This window comes from Pistacia vera, unplaced genomic scaffold (assembly GCF_008641045.1).
Source record: "Pistacia vera cultivar Batoury unplaced genomic scaffold, PisVer_v2 Contig1131, whole genome shotgun sequence".
NCBI lineage: Eukaryota > Viridiplantae > Streptophyta > Magnoliopsida > Sapindales > Anacardiaceae > Pistacia > Pistacia vera.
This window is the reverse complement of record NW_022195173.1, coordinates 106462-118185: the sequence shown is the minus strand read 5'-3', so window position 1 is coordinate 118185 and position 11724 is coordinate 106462. Positions and strand designations below refer to the sequence as shown.

Here is an 11724-nt window from a genome sequence, read left to right as displayed (position 1 = left end):
TTCTTACATCCAAAATTTCTTGTCCATGGTCCAAACACAATTTCAACAAAAGGTCAAAAGAGTACGTACCAATAATGCCCTTGGCTTTTTCCATACTCAATGTTCCACCCTTTTCCTTAGCCATAGAATTCTACATGAGAGTTCCTATACCTACACTCCCTAACAAAATGGGGTGGTGGAATGAAAACACCGTCATCTCCTAGAAGTAGCCCGAGCCCTCAAACACCAAGCTAATATACTCATAAACTTTTAGGGAGAATGTGTGATCACTATTACCTATGTAGTCAATCACATGCCCACATGGGTGCTTGGGGAAAAACTCCATATGAGTTACTTTTTGGAAAAAAAGCCAGACAACAATCACATGAGGGTATTAAGATGTCTTTGTTACTCCACAATAGTTGATCCATGTGACAAATTAGAGACTTGATGAGTGCTTGGAAGTGCACTCATACTTAGTGATTTTAAGGGTATTTTGTATGGGAATTAGGTTTAATTGGTTAATTTTACTTAATTTATGTATCTCTTTTGTTTTCTAGAATCATGGGTATGTTTTTTGAATTTTTAGGTGCTTAGGTACTGAAAAATGAGGATTTCAAACAGGACATTGAAGAGGAAAGAATTAGAATCATGTAGGAATAAATAGTTTAACAATCAGAGCTCAAACGAAGAAGTTATAGATTTTTGAAGATTGTTCGCCACAGTAGAGCTATTCATGCACTGCAGCGAAACTATTCCCACACCGCAGCATAAAAAAGTTGCAAAATGGACAAAACCTTCATGCCACAATGCTACTATATCATGTCGCGGCGCACTTCATGAATTTTATGCTTGGGAGTTTTTCTACCAGAACATGCTGCATGAAAATGGGCATAACTTGAGCTACACAACTCCGATTGCCCTGATTCTAGTGGTGTTTTAAAGCTAAGAGACAGGGCTACAACTTTCTAAATCATGATGCAGTTCAACCAGGTGAATGGTTAAAAATGGTGATGAAAGTTACGTCAGTGCATGGAAGACAAACAGACGCGGGTTCTAGAACATGTTTTAGTGTTTCTACAATAACTTGAGTTGTAGACCTAAGATTTGGATGATTCTTGAAGTGTTGGAAGCTTATTTTAAGACTTACAATTAATATGTTCACAAGATTTCCAGATTCAAAAGCTAGCGTGTTCTCTTTTGGATACCTTTGCATAGCTCATGTGAAGGAATCATAATTTCGTTAAGATTCTCTTATTCTATTTCGCTTGGAATTGAATTTTATTCTCCTATTTTGTATAGGATTTTTCCCATTACTTTCCCACAACCCTATCACTAAAAACGGATGTCTTTAGTTATTTTTAAAAGGAGAACTTTTACTTCAACTTGGAGAGAATTGGAGGCAAGGAGAAGAAATCTACCTAGGGTTTCATCTTTTTCTCCTGTACCTCATGTTTTTGAAGGGTTTGAGATTTGATTTCCTTATGATCATGTGTAACTAAATAATTTTCTAGGGATCCAATGTAGCCTAATAAGGAGGTTTTATGTCTTTATTAATTCTATTTGGTTTGTCATTCCATCGCAATTCTAGTTTTATTCATTGTCTTTTATCCAATCTTTAATTGATGTTATTGCCTAATCACCTCTAATATTAATTAATTGATTGTGTGAGACAAGGTTAGACTATACGCCTTAGCTAGTGTTGTGTTAAAAATACTAGGTTAATCTCAAACGCCTCATGGTAATACCTTAATTAGGTGAGTGCAAACCCTAGAAATTGGATTGAGATAATAATAGTTTGATAGTTGACATAAAACTAGATTATTATTGTGAAATTAGATACCTAGGTTTTAGTTCATTGGTTCTTAAATTAGTTTTTATTGGTGTTATTTAGGCTTGGTCAGTAGTAGTTAATTTTTATTTCCCTTTAACATATCGTTTCAATCACTAGTTCTTTAATTTGCTTGATTTTATTTGTTTAATTAAGGCATAGTTTATTAGGATTAATTGAGTTACTCAATTTTCTCTGATAACGTGTGCTTTAATTTTTGTTACTTTTGTCTATGTTTCCTTTTTTGATGAGGACATGACCGAGTAGCCGTTGTCATAAAGTCGACACAAGATCTTCTTCACATTCTGGTGGGCCTGATTACGAGGAGTCAAGAAAAAAGATGCAATATGCCTTGTCAAGCATAATTGAAGAACTTGAAGCCAAGGAAGCAATGCATGAAGCCGAGTATGCCTTAGAGGGATCCAAAAAGATTGTTAACAAGATTGAAGCCCAAGTCCAAGTTTGAGGAATTAAAGCCGATTCTTGCTATCCCTAATTGGGTCCAAGTTGGCGTCCAAGCCTTTATTCATGGGCTTAATAATTGTTATTTTATGTGGGCTATTTTAAGTAATTTTAAGATTTATTTTGGTGTAATGGGCTAGAGCTATTTATTTACTAAAGCCCAAGTCTTTTATTATTTTTATTAGTTGGGTTTGGGTTAGTTATTAGGGTTAAGACATATTAATAGGCTGTTAGCCTTATTTTGGGCTAATTAGTTAGTTATATATAGTTGTAGGCTGTTTTGGCCACACACTTTTCGGAGGAATAATTAAATATTTAGTTTTTTTTTCAAGATTGCATCTTGATCTCTAGAACTCATCAAGAATAACCAATTCTTGTGGCATTCTTCCACAAAACTTATCAATCTAAATCAAGATTGTGGTGTTTCAGATTATCTATAACAAGGTTTTGACGATAGATTCGTTTCGGGTCGCGGTTCTTCGAATTCTGATTGTTCCTAGATCTTTACATTCTTGATCAGCGGGTTTCTTCACAAATCAAAGGAGTTCACATCAGTTGGTATCAAAGCAAGGTTCAAATCAGATTCTTTGTTATTTTGTTATTTTCTTTTGTTTCTTTTCGAGCTTTTATTCTTGTTTCTTCGTATTCAATTTGTCTTGGTTAAGTCTTGCTGAATATCTTGAATAAACCAATCATCATACTATTGAATTTGGTGTGATTTCTTGGTTATTTGAACATCTTAGGGGCTATCTTGATCAATTCATGCACCAAATTAGGGTTTCGATTTAGTTTAGTTCAAGTCATTAGGGTTCTTTGAATTTAATCCCGTGTTTCGTAATCTGATATTGTGTTGAATCCATGTTATTTCGTTTGGGTCTTGATTTGTAATTGATTGAATCTTGTTAACATCTTTTCTTGATTGCAAATTAAATTTGATTTAACAAATGTCAGCCAAGTTAAAAAAAAAAAAAAAAAAATTGCAACATATATCAGATCTGAATCTGCTGTTCACATTCAGCTCTTGATTATATCAAACAAAAAAAAAAAAAAAAAAAAAGTCATGGCCAAATCTTGTTAATCTTGAATCTTGGTCTGATTTGTTACAATCTAATCTTTTATGATTATCCTTCCAAAGATTCGATCTTGATTGAAGTTTTGTTCATTTCATATTCTTAGTGTTGATTTTTTATTATTATTGTCATGAACAGTCCTTTGAATTCCAGGTGTTCTATTGTCTTTGTGATTGATTCGGATCTATCATTTGCATTCTTGGTAGGTGATTTTGGGCGTCACATTTGAAAATTTGATCATTCTTGCCTTTCGTTGTAAAAAAATAAAAATTCAGATCATGAGATTCAAAAAAGCGTTCTACACACGAGTGTGAGTGGCTTGAATAATTGAGTGTAAACATGTGAGGGAGTGTTTGTGAGGAATTTTCAAACATTTTCTACAGGTACACCTTCATGGAAAATCTTGAAAAGGACATTGTGAAAGAATCGGAGAAATCTGTAGCTTTCACAATCAAAGCTATGTAGCAACAATTAGAACATATGATGAATGTTATGAGTAGTTTTGAGAGTAGGATAGAAAGAATGGAAGAAGGGGAAAAGCAAAATAAGAAGAAAGCACCATTCATGCGAGCTCATGATAGGATAGTAACTGATAGTGAGAATGAGCGCAGTGACAATGAGATGACCATAATAAGTGCAGATGGGCAGGTTAGAAAGAATGGTGGGAAATACTTTAGAGGAGGTAAGAACTCGTTTTGGGAAGATAGAAACTTGCATAGTATTAAGATGAAGATTCCACCCTTTCAAGGTAGGAACGATCCGGAGGCTAATTTGGAGTGGGAGAGAAAGGTAGAACAAGTCTTTGATATCCATAGTTACTTGGAAAAGAAGAAAGTGAAATTAGCGGCCATGGAGTTTATCGATTATGCTAGCGTATGGTGGGACCAATTAGTTAGGAATAGGCATAGAAACATGGGTAGACCTATTAATTCATGGGAAGATATGAAAAGTATGATAAGGCAGTGATTCATTCCGAGCCATTACTATAGAGATTTGTTCTAGAGGTTATAAAGGCTTAGGCAAAGGAATAAGAGCATAGAGGATTATTTATAAGGAGATGGAGATGGCTATGATTAGGGCAAATATAGAGGAGGATAAAGAAGCCACTATGGTTAGGCTCTTGAATGGGTTAAATTGAGAGATAGCAAATGTGGTAGAGTTTCAACACTCTTTTGAGTCATAGGACATGGTCCATATGGCCATGAAAGTTGAGTGACAGTTGCAACATAAGGGTCGATGAGACTTAGGATCTTATAGTAATACTTTTAGGTCGAGTGGGTCTAAGCAAGATGACGGGACCTCCTACAAGCCCAAACCAAGAGTCCTAAGCCTAAGAAGGATGAGTCCAACCGTGATTCAAAGTTTAGTAAACCCGAACCACCCAAGAGAAACAGTGAGATAAAGTGCTTTAAATGTTTGGGTAGAGGTCACATAGCTTCTTAGTGTCCAAATAAAAGAGTCATGGTATTGAGGGAGGATGGAGAGTATGAGACGGAGGAGGAGTCGGATGATGATTTTATGCCACCATTAGAGGATGCTAGTGATGTAGAGTTAGAGTTTCTTGTCGAGGGAGAGATACTAGTGTCTAGAAGAGCTTTGAGAGTGCAAATTAGCAAGGAGAATGAGGAACAACGAGAGAATATTTTTCATACTCGCTACCATGTGAAGAATAAAGTGTGTACCTTAATCATAGATAGTGGTAGCTGTACTAATGTCGCTAGCACGGAACTTGTTGAGAAGCTTAGCTTACCTACACTCAAACACCCTAGGCCTTATAAGCTACAGTGGTTAAATGATTGTGGTGAGATTAGAGTTACCAAACAGGTGTTAGTTTCATTCTCCATAGGGAAGTACAGGGATGAAGTTATGTGTGATGTGGCTCCGATGCATGCCGGGCACATACTATTAGGTAGGCCGTGGTAGTATGATAGGCATGTAATTCACAACGGATTTAAGAATAGATATTCTTTTGTCATGAACAACACCCAAACTACACTTGTACCTTTAACCCTAAAACAAGTGTACGAGGATCAATTGAGAAAGAAATTGAGCGAAAGTGAGAAAAAGAGTAAGGTTGAAAATTGGAGTGAAAAAAAAAAAATTGATGAGCGAAAATAATAGAGAGAAAAAGAGAGGTGAGAGTGAGAGAGGGAGATCGAGAAAAGAGAAAGGGTTGAGTGTCCAAGAGTGCAAAAGTGAGATTGCAAACAAAGAAAAGAAAAACATGAGTTTCTACGCAAGGGAGAGCGATGTGAGGGTTGCCCTTGTGACTGAACAACACTTGTTGATGTTTGTTTACAAGGAGTTATTTTTATCAGATTCTGATGCTAACCTTTCTTTAACTAGTGTGGTTGTTTCTCTTTTGCAGGAATTTGATGACGTATTCCTAGAGGAGATACCAGATGGATTACCACCCATTTGAGGAATCGAGCATCAAATCGACTTCATTCCTGATGCATCAATCCCTAATCAACCAGCCTATAGAAGCAATCCCAAGGAGACGAAGGAGCTTTGGAGGCAAGTTGAAGACTTGATGAAAAAGGGATATGTACAAGAGAGCATGAGTCTGTGTGCAGTTCCTATCATACTTGTGCCCAAAAAGGACGGGACGTGGAGGATGTGCATTGATTGTTGAGCAGTCAATTAAATCACTGTAAAGTATCGCTATCCAATTCCTAGATTAGATTATATGTTGGATGAGATGCATGGATCTTGTTTGTTCTCTAAAATTGATCTTAAGAGCGGATATCATCAAATTTGCATGAAAGAAGGAGATAAGCGGAAAACGTCTTTTAAAACAAAACATGGTTTATATGAATGGTTAGTTATGCCTTTTGGTTTGACTAACGCACCTAGTACGTTTATGAGACTCATGAATCATGTTTTGCAACCTTTCATTGGAAAATTTGTAGTTGTCTACTTTGATGATATCTTAGTGTACAGTAAGAGTCGAAATGAGTATCTAGGACACTTGCGTGATGTGTTGAGTGTTTTGAGATGAGAAAAGCTTTACACTTATCTCAAGAAGTGTTCCTTTTGCACGGACCAGGTTGTATTCCTAGGGTTTGTCATGTCATCTAGAGGTGTTGAGGTGGATGAGGAAAAGGGAAAGGCTATTCGGGAGTGGTCGACACCGACCTCTATCACCGAGGTTAGGAGTTTTCATGGTTTAGCTAGTTTTTATAGGTGATTTGTGAGAGATTTTACTACACTAGTGATGCGTGTTTCTTACAACATGCAAAACTAGCAAGTGCACTAGTCACTCAAGTAATAAAATGGTGGGTAGGATATCGTTCCCACGAGGACTGTTAGCAAAGCACTAAGTTTCCTAACGTTATCAAGTTGAAGTAATCGAATTCTTTGGATTGGTGGGAGCAAGTTTTAATTTAAAAACAACAAAATGAAATTTACTAAGGTGAAAACTTAATTAAGAAAGCAATATAAAAACACGGAATATCAATTCAAGTAAAACGGGTAGGGTTTTGACTTCGTTTGGACTTTTATGGGTTAAACCTAAAATTACACTATATTCACATTCATGCGCAATGGTTGTAAATCGAATTCACTAATATGTTAAACATACCCTCTCGGGCTATGTTTTCCTATTCATCCTTATTAACATTCCGCACCCAACAAATTGAAGGTTAATAATTCTAAATTCATTAAGCACAAGAATCCTAAATTGATTTCATTAATTCTTGAATCTATCTCTAGCATCCAATACTATAATGGTGATTACCCAAGAAGCCTAACATGAATTATTTCTCAATCTCATCATGTTCATCACATACAGCATTTAATTTCAGAGTAACACACACCCAAAGCTTATTCACATGGAAATAACACAATCAAACACTTAACCCATTTAAAATCCAAACTACAATCAAAACCCTAACCCATAAAAGATTAGTTCATAGCTAACTTAATACTACAAAAATGAAAAATAGAAATAAACAAGTTAAACATAATGAAACTGAGATGAAAGATAAGAAATCTCCCCAAAAGATGAATCTTCTAGTCAAAATCTGAACCTTCTCCCTTAAACAATCCGAAAAACTCAAAGCTTTACTCTAAGAAAAGTGTAAAAACGGCTAAACCTAAACAGCTCCAGATCCCCCGATAAAAGGTTAAGTTTTTCCTTTATACTTAGTCCAAAAACCCAGCCAAAACACGCACAACACGAAACTGTGCGTTTAACAAAACTGAATAAATTGACTGTCGCCGCGGCGAAGAATGAATCAGATAAGTTCGTCCCTGGCCTACTTCGCCGCGGCGAAGACATTTCCTTCGCCGGGGCGAAGCTTCTTCCTGAGTTCTGAAATTACAGAACTGCCACTCCGCTTGCTTCTTCGCTTAATTCCTCGATTCTCGGTGCTCTTCCTTGGAAACAAGCTTCATCGTGCTTAATCCTACTCCGGTACTCCCCTATCTTCTGAAATCTGCTAATTTCTGAGTCAAAAATATCCAATTTTGTGCTTTTTTGCTCAAAATGTCCATTTTAACCTGAAATACGAAAAGTAACGAATTAAGAACCAATTTAGGTCAAAATGCACTAGAAAGTACCTGAAATCCGACAAAAAGATCTAATAAAAACTGTATAATTTACGGATTATCAACTAGTTGCACCATTGATGAAAGTCATTAAGAAGTCCATAAGGTTTAAGTGGGGTGAAGAACAAGAGTGTGCATTTAGAATGATTAAAGATAGGTTGAGTTATGCGCCTTTGCTTGCTTTACCTGATTTTACTAAAGCATTTGAAATTGAGTGCGATGCATCAAGTATAGGCATTGGAGCTGTTCTTATGCAGGAAAGGAGACCCATAGCGTATTTCAGTGAAAATTTGAATGGAGTGGCCTTGAATTACCCTACATATGATAAGGAACTTTACACATTGGTAGGGGCATTGGAAACTTGGCAACATTACTTGTGGCCCAAAAGAGTTCGTCAACCATACTGATCACAAGTCCTTGAAACATTTAAAAGGACAAAGTAAGTTAAATCGTAGACATGCTAAATGGGTCAAATTCATAGAGACGTTTTCGTATGTCATCAACTACAAGCAAGGTAAGGAAAATGTAGTTGTCGATGCATTGTCTCGTAGGTATGCTTTAATCTCAACCTTGGAAGCAAAATTATTAGGCTTTGAGCACATTAGGGATTTATATGCTACCGATAATGATTTTGCTACTATTTATTATGCTTGTGAGAAAACTGCTGTTGATAAGTTCTATAGGCATGATGGGTTCTTATTTAGGGAAAATAGATAGTGTGTGCCTACTAGTTCTTTGAGGGAGTTGTTAGTTCGTGAGGCCCATGAGGGTGGTCTTATGGGACATTTTGGCATTAAAAAGACTTTAGATGTCTTGCATGAGCATTTCTTTTGGCTGCATATGAAGAAGGATGTTGAGCATATTTGTGACAGGTGTATCCCATGTAAGAAAGCCAAGTCTAGAGTCTTACCCCATAGCTTGTATAGTCCCTTACCGATTCCTAGTGAGTCGTGGGTAGATATTTCCATGGATTTCGTATTAGGATTACCTAGGACGAAAAGAGGCAGGGATTTAGTTTTTGTAGTTGTAGATAGGTTTTGGAAAATGGCACATTTCATTCCGTGTCATAAAACTGATGATGCAACTAACATCGCCAATTTATTTTTCAGGGAAATAGTGTGCTTACATGGAGTTTCGAGGAATATCATGTTAGATCAAGATGCAAAGTTCTTAAGCTATTTTTGGAAGGTGTTATGGGGTAAGTTAGGTACTAAACTTTTATTATTAACTACTGGTCACCCACAAATGGATGGACATACTGAGGTAGTAAATAGAACATTATCTACATTGTTGCGTGCTATTTTAGAAAAGAATTTGAAATCTTGGGAGGATTGTTTGCCACATGTAGAATTTGCATATAATAGGGTTTGCATTCCACTACAGGTTATTCACCATTTGAAATTGTTTATGGTTTTAACCCTTTAACCCTTTTGGATTTGTTGCCTTTACCTGTTGATGAGCGTTCCAGTTTAGATGGCAAGAGAAAAGCGGAGTTTGTTCAACAACTTCATGAAAAAGTAAAGAAAAATATTGAGAAGCAAACAGAACAGTACGCGAGAAAAGCTAACAAGGGGCAAAAGAAAGTGGTATTCCAACCAGGAGATTAGGTGTGGGTACATTTGTAGAAAGAGAGATTTCCATCTTAGCGAAAATCTAAGTTGCACCCTAAAGGCGATGGTCCGTTTCAAGTGCTCGAGCGAATCGGAGATAGTGCATACAAAGTGGACCTTCCAGGTGAGTATAATGTAAGTGCTACCTTTAATGTTTCTGACTTAACTCTTTTTGATGATGCAGATTCGAGGACGAATCCATTTCAAGAGAGAGGGTATGATGAGGACATGATCGAGCAGCCTGTTGTCATAAAGTCGACACAAGATCTTTTTCACATTTTGGTGGGCCCGATTACGAGGAGTCAAGCTAAAAGGATGCAATGTGCCTTGTCAAGCATAATTGAAGAACTTGAAGCCAAGGAATCAATGCATGAAGTCGAGTATGCATTAGAGGGATCCAAAAAGATTGTTAACAAGATTGAAGCCCAAGTCCAAGTTTGAGGAATTAAAGACCGATTCTTGCTAGCCCTAATTAGGTCTAAGTTGCCGTCCAAGCCTTTGTTCATGGGGCTTAATAATTGTTATTTTATGTTGGATATTTTAAGTTATTTTAAGACTTATTTTGGAGTAATGGGCTAGAGCTATTTATTTACTAAAGCCCAAGTCTTTTATTATTTTTATTAGTTGGGTTTGAGTTAGTTATTAGGGTTAAGACATATTAATGGGTTGTTAGCCTTATTTTGGCCAAATTAGTTATATATATATAGTTGTAGGCTGTTTTGGCCACACACTTTTTGGAGGAATAATTAAATTTTCGTTTTTTTTCAAGATTGCATCTTGATCTCTAGAACTCATCAAGAATCACCAATTCTTGTGGCGTTCTTCCACAAAACTTATCAAGATTGTGGCATTTCAGATTATCTATACCAAGGTTCTGACAATAGATTCGTTTTGGGTCGATGTTCTTCGAATTCTGATTGTTCCTAGATCTTTATATTCTTGATTGGCGGGTTTCTTCACAAATTGAAGGAGTTCACATCATTTTTTGTTTTTGTTGTCTTTTGTGTTTTTAGTTAGTGAATGCAAGGTCATTGGTCATTGGAAGAAGAATTATTTCCACACGTCGATAGAGTGGATTTAATTGGCAAAAGGAGGAAGGAACCAGAAATTTCTGAAGAATCATCAGAATTAAGTTCATAGATTGAAGAAAAGATGGTTGAGTTACCTCGACAGGAGTACGCACGTCCTACCACAGGAACGTTGCCTTATCATGCATAATTTCTAATGATGCTGCAAGAAATTATGAGATTAAACATATTCACTTTCAAATGCTTCCATCTTTTCAGGGAATAATTTCAAAAGACCCTTTAACTTCCATTCATGAATTTTACTCAACTGTTCAAACTTTTCCTTTGCAGGGTTTGATAGAAGATCAACTACTAATGTGGTGTTTTTTGTACACGTTGAAGGATGTTGCTAAAGCATCGTTCATGTCATTAACTCCCGCTTCACTTACCACCTAGGATGCAGTTTTTAATAAGTTCATTGGTAAATTATATTCTCATACCAAAATTGTAGAATTTAGGGGTAAGATTGCTACTTTCTCACAAATGGAAGGGGAGCCATTCCATGAAGCTTGGGAACATTTTAAATTGCTTTTAGTTCAGTGTCCACATCATAGATATCCTTCAGAGTTACTGAATCAATTTTTCGGTGATGGACTAACATAGGCTTGTCAAGCCATGGTTGATAATGCTGCAAGTGGTACTATGGGAGAAAAGACTACACAAGAGTCGAATGAGTTATATGAGATGATTGGAGCCAACTCGTAGCACAAAATGTTAGAGGAAGATCAAGAGGGATGTATGAAGTAAATACTAACACTGAATTGGCAATGCAGGTTTCAAAGTTAGCCAAGCAGATGAAAACCATGTGCAATATGATGATGGGACAAGGACAAAGTATTGCCAAAGAGGTATGTGCTATTTGTGGTACTATTGGTCATGCAACTAACTCTTGTCCTTCTAATAGGAATTTTTCAGAGTATTTAGAGCAAGCTACTATGATGAACTCTTACAACCCAAGGCCTAAATATGATCCATTTTCAAATATGTACAACCCAGGTTGGAAGAGTCATCCTAATTTTTCATGGAATAACAATCATTAACAATCTGGCTCAAATGATCAATCAAGGATATCTTCACTAGAAGAGACATTGAATAACTTCATCCAAGTATCTTAGTAGAACCAACAAAATTTTGAACAAAGGTTTTAGCAGTAA

General features: G+C 36.4%; 1 non-coding gene across 1 annotated transcript; it reads right to left on the bottom strand.

Annotated features, from left to right (window-relative positions):
* Positions 1 to 11020: 11020 nt before the first annotated feature.
* LOC116142855 lies at positions 11021 to 11128 on the bottom strand. Its single transcript, XR_004130054.1, has one exon. It is a non-coding gene; the product is annotated as a small nucleolar RNA R71 (small nucleolar RNA).
* Positions 11129 to 11724: the final 596 nt, after the last annotated feature.